Raw genomic sequence first — 12856 nt, 5'->3', positions numbered from 1 at the left:
CACATCACATATAAGCAAACACTGCTTGTTTTGTAAGGGTTGTGAAGGGGAATTGACTGAGGTCCGGACTCTTGCTCTCTCACAAAAAGTCTACTAGGAAGCTGTGTTTCTTTCAGATACAAGTATTCTTAGAGTATTTGCGGAGGGTGATCTTATTGCAGTTTTAAATACCTAGGTTCAATAGTGACAACAGATGGAAGATGTAACCGAGACATACGAGCAAGAATAACTCAAGCCAAACAGGCCTTCATGGACCTGGGAAACATTTTGAAAAACAAACAGATGTCGTTCGGGATTAGATTCCGAGTCTTGAAGTGCTACGTGTGGCCAATCTTGTTCTACGGATGCGAAAGCTGGACTACAAATGCAGAAACACAAAAGAACATTGAAGCTTTTGAAATGTGGTGCTTGAGAAGGATGCAGAGAATATCGTATACCGCACACAAAACGAACGAAGAAGTGCTAAAACAAACATACCAACAAAGGAAACTAATGCCCTTAATAGTGGATCGACAACTATCCTTTTTCGGACACATAGTAAGGAAAGATAAGAATGAATACCTGGCAAGTTGTGGAAAAATACCTGGTAAACGCGCCCGGGGAGACAAAGAAAAACACTCATAGACCAACTGAAGGGCTTCACCAACCTAACAATCCAAGAGCTGTTTGAAAAAGCAAGAGACAGGGAGGAATGGAGAGAGATAATTCATGCAGTATCCGAAGCCTGGACCAGGCATGGAACCTAGAAGAAGAAGATCTTATTGCGGTGGAAGCAAAGTATCATAAGCCTTGCCTTATACTGTTCCACAGAAGAGCAGACGATTTTAGATGTAAAAATACTTCAGACAACAAATACAAAACACACATTGCAGAATGCAAACAGGATATTGTCAATTTTATTGATCAACAACAAGCTCGCACAGACACAAATGTTGTGTTTAAGCTGAATGATCTCTACAATTTACTTCTGTCAAAATTAAATGCCATAAATTTGTCGGATGTATATGTACATAAAACTAGATTCAAAGAAAATTTACTATCGAGAGTTCCTTCTTTAATGGAATACAGGGATGGGCGGGAAGTCTTGCTTACTTTCAAAGAGGGGAATATTATTTCACAAGCAGCTATTTCCGATTTAGATTCAAATGATGATCTTGCAATACAAAAAGCAGTTGATATTATAAGAGCAGAAATAAGAAATCATACATTCATATCACCCCTCAATATAGATCATGATAGCATTGTCAATAGTGTACCACACAAATTAGTGAAAATTGTGAATGGCATTTGAAGTGGTCCGTGTTCGCTAAGTTTAGGTCATCAGAATCGACATACCATGACAATTTCACAGCTTATCATGTTGAACCACAACAACAAAAGCCCGCAAAATTCAGGTAGCACTAGAAAACAGTTGTCCAAGGAAACCCCAATCCCCGTTTATTTAGGAGTCATGGTTTTTGCCAAAACCTGAAAGAAAGGTCTTATTGATAAACTGTCTGCTCTGGGTTTATCAATTTCCTATGCTAGGGTAAAAGATATTACAGCTGAAACTAGTAAAAGAATTTGCCAGTCTATAAAGAGACAAGTATTTCAACATCATCCAGAGCTTTGTCTGTTTGTTGTTTGACAGAGCAACCAACTTATCTGCTGTCAATGAATGCCGGCGTGAACTTTTTACAAAAAAGTCACGCCTTCCAGACAATATGCCACCAACTCGTGAAGCTCTCAAACAGCATTTAAAACGAGAAGTTTACCAAGCTGGTTATGTATGGAAACGCTCTCTTGCTAAAGACCCTAGTCTTCCTTCCAAATCATATTTTGGTTGGAAAGAAGATGGGATGCCAAAGTGGTCCACTTTGACTGACCTTACACATGCCTCACAAAATCTGATTAAATGTAACTGATCATCAAAGGGATGCTCCAAAAGATGCAATTGTGTTAAGGCATCTCTTCCATGTACTCTGTTATGTGCCTGCAATGGTCAATGTTCTAGAGACAATGATTGACTTTAAACACGTTTTTCAATTGTATGTTTTCAACAATGTAATTTAAAAAAAAGGGATGTAAATCTATAATAATGCTGCTGTTAAATATGTACACAGAAAAAAAATGTTTTAAATGGTTCAATTCTTCATTGAATAAATATGTATTGTACAATATATATATACATTTAAACGTGTTATTTGCTATATGATAGAGATACATTGTACTCTTATGTTTGAGAGTGATTGTACGTGTGTGTCGGGAGGAGATGGGGTTCTTGCTTTGGCGGTTGAATTGTCTATTATTGTTTTTTTAAAAAATCAAATTAATATTGCTTGATTTAAACGGATGTGAAGATTAAAAAATGTTTTTGAAATGCATGGCATTTCAAATATATGTCAGATTCTAAACCATTTAAACAGTTTCCAGGAAGGAGATATATATTTTTTTTAATTTCCTGAAAAATCCCAATTGAATTTCGTATTTTCTTATATATTTCAATAAAATTCAAATGGAAAAATATTTTCTGAGTCCAAAATACGCAAGGGAATAGCAAAATAACCACATCATTATAAAATATTTATAAAACCGTAACTTTTTGAGAGAAAAAAATAAAATGTTTAAAAAATGTATTTTGTCACCTTTAAAGGGCAATAACTCGTGGTTCCAGCTATATTTCAACTTGGAGCCACCTATTTTCGAAATCCTCATAAAATTCTGCACTTTGTGTGAAAATTTCATGCTGGTTACACGATTTGCACAATTTTCCCATTAAGGAAACGGACTACAAGTCAAGCGTGGCATGTTTACCAGCAGTTTAGGGTTATATTCTACAGCCTACAGTGTAACGCATTTATGCTATATTATTACGATCTGCCTAAATGATGGCGTGGGGGGGGGGGGGGGAGGAGGAGGAGCTGAAACGTGTAGCCTATTAAGCATGATGGATCCATTGAAAAGTTAAAAAGTGAGAGAGAGAGAGAGAGAGAGAGAGAGAGAGAGAGAGAGAGAGAGAGAGAGAGAGAGAGAGAGAGAGAGAGAGAGAGAGAGTATGTCGTATGTGTATGTGTGCATTGAAAGATATATATATATATATATATATATATATATATATATATATATATATATATATATATATATATATATATATATATATATATATATATATATATATATATATATATATACACATATATACACGAGGGCTCTTTCATAATTAACCGAAAAATGCCTGTAAAATCCGCGTTTTTTATGCTATCAACAAAATTCTTGCACGTGTTCATACCTTGACTCGTCCTTCATTTCTCTACGTAACAGCCAAGTCTGTTGATACACTTCTGCCAACGCCGCACCATGGAATAGATACCCTCTCGGAAGAAATTTCCGTCAAGGTTTTGTAGCCATTTCCGCACATGGTCAACAAGCTCTTCATCAACATCAAAGCGCTTTCCTGCCAGCTCACGTTTCAGTGGCCCAAAGAGGTGATAATCAGATGGTGCGAGGTCTGGACTGTGTGGTGGGTGTGGCAAAATCTCCCATCCATATTTCTCTAGCCAACCTTGCGTCACTCGTGCTGTGTGGGGTGTAGCGTTGTCGTGTTGCAAAATGACCCCGTTGGTCAACTGCCCTGGGCGCTTTCTGCGAATGGCCTCCCTAAGCTTGTCAAGAGTTTGGCAGTACCTTGCAGCATTGATTGTTTCTCCAGGTTGTACGGTTTCGAACAGAATAACACCACGACTGTCCCAGAAAACAGTTCCCATTATTTTCTTTGCTGACCGCATGACTTTGAATTTCTTCTCGACAAGTGAGGATGGATGATTCCATGTCATCGAATCTTGCTTTGTTTCTGGGGTGCAATGGTGCAACCAAGTCTCATCACCGGTGACTATGCTGTCAAGAAAAGTCACATCGTACCCTAGAAAGTCTCCGCCAGCGTTGGCAGTATGCCCGTGAACCCTGCGTGAGCTCTTGCTTCTTCTCAAAAGTTCCCTGCAGATGTCCAAACTTTGTTCTTTATGATTGTCTGTCAATTGCTTAGGAACCCATCTTGCGCTGACATTTCTGTAGCCAAGTTCATCAAATACAATTCTCTGGGCAGAAGTTTCCGAAATTTCAAGACTGCTTGCGATTTCATGAAGTTTCAACCTCCTGTCTTGACGAATAAGCTCATCAACTCGCTTCACATTGTCTTCTGACGTCGCAGTTATCGAACGCCCTCTCCCTTCCCTGTCTGTCAAGTCGGAATGGCCGGCTTCAAACAAATTACACCAGTGATAGACTTGTGTACGGATTATAACATGCTCACCATATACACTCTGAAGTTCTTTATGAATATCGGTAGGATTCAGACTTTTGGCGCTCAAAAAACGTATGACAGCTCTGATTTCCTCCTTTGACCAAGTTTCAAGGTGGGCTGCCATCTTTAAAATCGTCTAGAAATTCATTGTGCAAAATGATGCACTTCATAATTTCTGGGAATATCCGTAAGGAAATAAGGAATATCATGTCGTTTACAGAATTAAAAAATCTCCACTGGTTGCTGAGCAATGGGCATTTTTCGGTTATCTCTGAAAGAGCCCTCGTATATATATATATATATATATAGAGAGAGAGAGAGAGAGAGAGAGAGAGAGTGAGGAGAGAGAGAGAGAGAGAGAGAGAGAGGAGAGAGAGAGAGAGAGAGAGAGAGAGAGAGAGAGAGAGAGAGAGAGAGAGAGAGAATTAAAAAATATATAAATAAATACAATAAAATGAGAGGAAAAAATAGCAAATAGTGACCTTACCAAACAAGGAACACTCTAATAAAACAACTAAAACATACCCAAACAAGGTACATAACTCAAATTATATTGGGCCAAAAAATAAAAGAGAGTATCGATTATTTCCCCTGATCACAACTGCAGGAAATCTAGTAAGCAAGCATTTACACATCACCGCACCAACCATTCAAAGAACTCTGGGTTCAAATCTAGTGATAGTACAGAGCCATGAAAGTCTATCGCTGTTAAAAAAGTTGGAAAATGATCCAAGGCACCATCAACCTTGATCAAATTTGCATATATACAACGTGGGTACTGCAACATCATTTTCACACAATTAAATGTACCAAATTACAAGCAATAACAAATTTAATTTCCGGGTCATAAATAGCCAAAGACCCTACTTTTTTTTCTTTTAACGATTAACATTGAGTTTCCTTGTCTATTAAATTAGTCATGAATCTAGCTGCATAGAGTCAAGATCAGTCAAGGTTATTGTTTGTTTGTTTGTTTTTAAGGGTTTTACGGCGCTTGCAACACATTTAGGTTATATCAGCGCCAGTAAAAAGGAAGAAAATGGGATAGTAAAAAGTTCTAGAATTACAATTAAAGCACCCAAGAAAAAGTGGAAGAAAAAAGGGATCTGATGTAATTCCAAGAGCATAACAATGTACTTAGTTTGAAATCACCTACAAGTCTCATCCAAGCACAAGCACAAAATCCAACAAAGAGGAATACACTCAAATGCTTACATTATACATTCAAAATAAAAATAATAATACATAACAGAGAGATGATTTACAAGGAAAAAAATATCATCTCCCAAAACAATAACTATGCATTTGACTGTTTCCCTCCCAGCTAGGACTCCGGCCAGAGCCAGGACAAAACCAAGTAATCCCATTCCAAGACAAAGACAGAAAGCATGTTGGAAAACAGATATAAGGGGATAGAAGACGCAGTATGTACCTCCCTGCCCGCTATGAGAGGTCAGGATCCCCACCCAGAGTCATGGTTATAAAGATTGATGTGAGAAACATATCATGTAAGAAAAAAATATAATAATAAATTTTCAATACTAATTACAGTGCAGCCCAAAAATCTCAAACATGCAAATCTGGAACACATCTGAATTCCCTGTTTTAATCCCCCCATTTTCATAAAACTTGCAACACGAAAATCTCGAACACTGTCGGAGGCTAACACGGAAATCTCGAACAAACTAGACCTTCACTTTCGTATTCGTAGATTAAATTCGTTTGCATAGGTTTCTAATGAATTGCAACCGCTCTCATCAAACCCCATCGAAAACAGAAGCCACCCTTTTCAACCTTCTGGTTAGCGATTATGACAATGAGTAGGGAGTACTTGCATTGAATCCATACCAGTAAGTGGTTTCTCGCATTATTGTGAATACAGTCAATTTCTTAAACTGTGCTATTTAATGTGTTTTCACATGCATGTGTTTGTGTGTGTGAGTGGAGGGATGGGATGTGAAGTGCGAAGTATGTTTGACAAGTGACTTAAGCATTAAACACTTCACTCTAACTACTGTGTACCAGTACCAGTGGGAGACTAACAAAGCAGTGATGTCATGAGGCTGTTACTATTATGTATTAAAATCAAAGAAGAGATAAGGGGTGGGGAAGATGGTGTGAGAAGAGAGGTGCCGGGGAGATGAGGAGAGGTAGTAAATAGGTATCAGATTCGCAGATTAAGCTTCAAATGCTGAGAGTGTAATCAATATTATATAAACATAATAATGTGATATGCTGGCTGTGTCTTCTTGATACAGTACACCGAATGGGGAACATAATACCATCTGATATTGAATGAATTAAGACGCACTAAACCATCAAATGCTACACCCCAATTTATACAAGATTTTACCTACGTTTACAACCCCCCCCCCCCCCTCACATTTTTCATTTTCTTTGCAAGATACTCAACATGTAATACCCGAAATATGGAAATCTCAAACGAACAGTCCCGAATTGTTCGAGATTTCCGTGCTGCCACTGTAGCCATATGTGATGGTCACAAAACTGTTTTAAGAAGAAAAAAAAAGAAAGAGAAAAAAATCCATGACTGATTTTGTTTTTATACTCATGGCCTTTGCTGATCATCACAGTTCTATCTAAATTTATTTCATACCTAACTTCCAGAAATAAATTAAAACAGAGTTAGACCTGAAAACACACAATACAACTAGAACCCACATTACATTATTAATGGGCCTCTTTAGGACTAAAGCAATACAACGATTGAAAGATATTTTTTTGTTTGTTTGTTTGTTTGTTGCTTTAGGTCTCTTCCAACACAATTGAGGTTATATGAGAGACCGCTGAAACAAAAAAACAAGCAATCTAACAAAAATAGTACAAATGTAAATCAAAATCATAACCTACAGATATCATAAGCTAAATTATAAATAACCAAGAACAAACAGGCAGAAGATTTACAGAAAAAAAAATATCTCTGTCAAAAATACAATCACAAACCAAAGAAGCAGGATAGGCTAGTAAAGAGAAGAAGAAACGACATCACTATCGGATCCTACACCCATGCGAACATCATAGGTATATTATTCAAGGGTGATGCTCCCATCCAACCACCCGCATTGAAAGATAGATACTCAATCTACGGTCTAAGACGTAAAAGAGCAAAAGAAAGTGAAATTGCTCATCATTTATAACAATAATAAGAAGTGGGAATGAATGGACAGCTTTTAAAACCAATTTTAAACACAAATCCAATCTGTCTCGACTGAAAATTATTATTTATTGAAATCAACATCATATTTAAAAAGAGTATTTTGCTTAATACAACTTTATAAATTATCTAATAGTGTTTTGGACATTTGGGCAATGTGAAAATTTCAACCAATGGGAAGGCAGCTTCATTCATGCTGCTTATATGCTGATAATGAAATTATCTTACTGTTCGGCAAAGTGGATATTTTGTAACACTAAGGCTCTGACACCACTGGACCAACAGTCACCAAATTTTGCATGGTGGTTACACGAGATCAATTAAATATCGTGATGGAATTATCGAAAAAAATATATTTTTCTTCCCATCGAAAACAGAAGCCATCCTTCCCTACAGAGTGCTTGCATTGAATCTATACCAGTAAGTGGTTTCTCTCATTATTGTGAATACAGTCAATTTCTTAAAATCTATATAAAAAACATTCCACTCTAAACATTTGGAAAGAATTCTTAGATTATGATAAGTGAGTGAAATATATAAGTTAAATGCAGAAAATCTCTTTCCGTTAACATACAGCATGCTGAAATTTTGATTCTAACAGTGCTAGCCGAAAAAGCTTTCTACAAAAGTCTCGTTATCACAATCTGAAAGTTTCGAAGCAATTGTATGAATACATTATTAACAATTATTCTGACACTATTTTACACTATATTTTACCTTAAAATGATGACTCAGCAAAATTCAAAATCTCAATTCTGAAAATAATATATCAATATCATGACTGACATTCAACTGGGGTCCTTTAAGTAGACTACTCCCCCCCCCCCCCCCCCCCCCCCCCCTCCCCCAAGACAAGTTGATTGAAAGGTTCACTACATTGATTGTGCACAAAAAAGGCACAACACTGACAGAACTTTATGCTGTGGTCTTCGTATTCATAGGCTAAGGCTAATCCAGGAAGAATGTATAGGCATAGGTATAAATAAACTAAACCAGAACCCATTATATTATCGAGTCGAGGTTATATTATTAACTACGTTTGATTTTGTTTTGCAACTTGGAACCTATATTCACAGTCAAAGATCAGCCTGATTCATATCTCTCTCTCTCTCTCTCTCTCTCTCTCTCTCTCTCTCTCTCTCTCTCTCTCTCTCTCTCTCTCTCTCTCTCACCGTACAAAAATACAACTCATGCTGACAATGACGACAATGCTAATACAATATAATAAACATTTTTAGGCGATTATAATTATGATGTCGAATAAAACTATTTGTTGCGATACGTGACAAGCAGAAGAAAAAAAAAATACAAGCAACAACAAAACATTAACAATAGAAGAAAATAATAAACTCAAGTCAAGAGTACAAAGTAATTGTCTTCGTTCCCTCGCATGTTTTATCGATGTCTATACTAGGATCACCAGTGATTTCCAACTTCAACTCGATGAGGCGACCCAAATAGAAAACGTAAACAACACAACGTCTCAGACAGACACTTACATGGTATGAGTATGATCGTACATCGTGGCTCTGTATAAAAGTAAATATTCAATGTGGTTGGTCTCGGTGACCAAATGTAAAAAAAAAAAGAACGAAAACGACAAATGTAGACAATAGAGTGTAGCGAAGAACCACCTAAAAACAGGAAATGAAAGCTTAGAAAAAGCAAATCACCACTTCCTGGTTGACAAAAGCCCTTCAATGACAAAGATTTCGACACTTCTTATCTAAGGACATAAAGAGATCATAATAATGTAAGAAAACCACTCCATCTTTTATATCATACCTGCTCTGATGAGTAAATCAAGACTCATATTATGTTGAGAATACAGTCCTTTTGAGACATTACTTTCGTTAGCTGCCATGTTCCTATCTTCGAGGATTGTTGTTGTCGAATCAGTCCGCATGGAAAGGTGACCAAACCGGAAACAAACTTCACTTCTAACAATATAGTTCACCGTTTCGGTTCACTGCGGACACTTTATCATAACAAACGATAATTGTAATTATCTTTACTTAGTTACAAAAAAAGTTATAACTGATAAAAATTGATTGAATGGAATAGCTTAAGCCATCCAGAAATAAATCGTTAACAAATAGCGGATTCAAATAGGAGTGCTTAGGTCGCACAAGTTTCGTTTCGATATTGACCTCTACCCTTTCCGTCCAACACGTGTGTGAACAGCTGTGCATCGCTTTAATCTTCCTCTCCGTGACACGTGAAAATCCCACGGTCGAATTTACCGAATGCGAAAATGATTCAATTTGAATGGTTCAACCAACTGAATACTTGAAATTAGAGAAACTCTATAAGGATTCTAACAATTGTCAATATGTTTTAAAGGGAAATAATATAATATATAGAGGCGAGGAAAGACACACGAAGGTCAAAATATTATCGGATCGATATCTGAATGGACATAGCCAGGAAGTACACCAGCAGGTGGTGAATAATAATGAATATGTATGGGATCTCTTGCCTACTGCCTTTGTGTATTCTCTTGTTCACTGCTGCTGTGCTGTTTGAACAAAGACAAGGCAATGTTCTCCCAGCTTCGGTTACTTGCTCACGACTAGCGAGGAATCAGCGAAAATTACGTGCTCTGCCCACTCATTGTCTGATAGAAAACTCGCATCTCCAGTCTAATCATCAGGGCTGAGAATCTTCCGCCTAAAGGCGGATTTCCGCCTAAATGGTGGTTTTCTCCGCCCATCGCCATCACTATTCCGCCTTTTAAAAAGGCTCACCACAACCACTACATCAACATCCCTATCACCACTATTTTTACAACCACCACCTGTACTACAACAACCATCACATCATCATTCCTATCACCATTACTACTACAACCACCACCACATCGTCATCCCTACCACCACCACCACATCATCATCCCCACCACCACTACTACTACCTACAATCACCACCACATCACCATCCCTACTACCACAGCTACAACCACTACAACTACCATCACATCATCATCCCTACCACCACTACTACAACAACCACCACCACATCATCATTCCTACTATCAATACAAATACATCCTCCACCACCACATCATCCCAACTATCACTACAACCACCCCACATCATCCCTACCACAACTATTACAACCACCGCCACACCATCATTCCCAACACCTCTACAGCTACAACCACAATATCATCATCCCTATCACGACACTACTACAACCACCATCACATCATCATCCCTACCGCCATCTTTTCTTACTACTACTACTACAATATGTTGTTATGTTGTAATTACACTCTCAACTTTTTAAATTCCTCCAAGTGGTGTCAGAAATTATTGCGAGACACATTTTTGATTGCATCTCAGTAGATTTTTTATGAAATTCAAATTTACACGTTATCGTCGCATAGATAGGTCTTGAACTCCATTTTTGTGACCAGTCATTCTCACCCCTGAACCATCATGACATCATCACCATCTCTACCACAACTACCACCACTACGACAGCAACTATCACATCATCCTCCATAGCACCATCTCCACAACCACATCATCACTGCCCTCATTGTAATCAGTACCACCTCTAGTGCAAGCACCACTATCACATCATCTTCCTGGTGGGATCTTTTGACTTGCATGGATTAGAGTTGCTTTCTGCCTTTGTCTTGGCTTGATCCTTTTCCTTGGCACGGAGGGAAATAATTAAATGTATAGTCGTTTTGGGGAGACGATATGTTTGTCCTCGTATATCATCTCTCTTTTGTGTGACGTTAGATTTGTTGTTCTAAATTTTGAATTTCTCTCATAAGGATTCTGTGCTTGTGTCTTGGTGAGACTTTTAGTTGACCTCAAACTAACTATATTGATAGTTTGACCTTGGCATCCGTTTGTGAGCCCTATTTGAACCAGTCACTTTTTCTCCGGTGCTTTTGATCTTACTTAAATCTATATTTTTTTTACAGCCCCATATATATTTTAAGTGCCTCTGAAATGACCTACAAACATATACACGAGCACATAAAAATCAAAAGTTCCCTCAGTTCTTAAGTCTCGTTAATTTTTCACTTTCATTTTTCTGTACTCATCACTACATTCACTTTGAGATCTCTCTCTCTCTCTCTCTCTCTCTCTCTCTCTCTCTCTCTCTCTCTTTCTCTCTTTCTCTCTTTTTCTCTCTCTCTCTCTCTTTCTCTCTTTTTTCTCTCTCTCTCTCTCTTTTTCTCTCTTTCTCTCTCTCTCTCTCTCTCTCTCTCTCTCTCTCTCTCTCTCTCACACACACAAATCAGTTAAGTGCACCGTTCTTTAGCCTCGATAAGTTTTCACTTTTCATCGTCATGTACTTAACAATGACACACACACACACACACACACACACACACACACACACAAAGAGGATTCAATTAAAATGTTAATTTCCTGGCAATTGCCAACATGAAACATATGTTAACTTAATATTTACGATTAACAAATAAAGCACATACACACCTAACAATAAAGTTCACTCAGTACTTTAATCTCGGATAGTTTTTCACTTTAATCTTTCTGTACCTATCACTATATTCACTTTGAGCAGTCTCCTCCCCTCTCTCTCTCTCTCCTCTCTCTCTCTCTTCTCTCTCTCTCTCTCTCTCTCTCTCTCTCTCTCTCTTCTGTCTCTCCTCTCTGTCTCTCCCTCCTCACTCACACACACACACACACACAAACACACACCTGGGTGGGGTTCCTGACCTCTCATAGTGGGCAAGGGGTACATACTATGTCTTCTATCCCCTTATATCTGTTTTCCAACATGCTTTTTTGCTTTGTCTTGGAATGAGATTACTTGATATGTCCTGGCCCTGGCCAGAGTCCTAACTGGAAGGGAAACAGTCAAATGGACAGTTATTGTCTTGGGAGATGATATTTTTTTCCTTGTAAATCATCTCTCTGTTATGTATTATTATATTTGTTATTTTGAATGTATAATTTAAGCATTTGAGTGTACTCCTCTTTGTGCCCGGATGAGACTTATAGGTGATCTCAAACTAAGTACATTGGTGGTATGCTCTTGAAATCTACATCTGATCCCTTTTTGTTCCGTTCCCCTGTGTCTTACTTTTTCTTGGGTGCTTTAATTGTAATTCTAGAACTTTTTACTATCCCATTTTCTTCCTCTTTACTGGCGCTGATATGACCTTAATGTGTTGCAAGCGCCGTAAACCCTTAAAAACAAACAAACAAAACACACACACACAAACACACACTATCTTTCCTTCTGTCAGACAAACCTAAATCTATAAAGTGGATCATATCCTTTTCACATCAGCCATCATTCTCTCTTTTCACGTTCAAGTACACACCTTATCACCTCCACCACCACTATCATCATCATCATCATAATCATCATCACTGCCACTACTACTACAACCACCACCATCGTCACAC

The 12856-nt window shown here is 37.8% G+C and overlaps 1 protein-coding gene across 5 annotated transcripts in view; it reads right to left on the bottom strand.

Annotated features, from left to right (window-relative positions):
• The window catches only part of LOC144970269 (uncharacterized), a 251041-nt gene that overhangs the window by 31160 nt on the left and 207025 nt on the right, over positions 1-12856 (bottom strand). The window lies entirely within an intron of this gene.

Source organism: Berghia stephanieae, chromosome 4 (assembly GCF_034508935.2).
Source record: "Berghia stephanieae isolate SIO BIC M18660-M18661 chromosome 4, UCSD_Bste_1.3, whole genome shotgun sequence".
Classification (NCBI taxonomy): Eukaryota; Metazoa; Mollusca; class Gastropoda; order Nudibranchia; family Aeolidiidae; genus Berghia; species Berghia stephanieae.
Note: the sequence above shows the minus strand (reverse complement) of the source record. Positions and strands in the feature narration are given on the sequence as shown.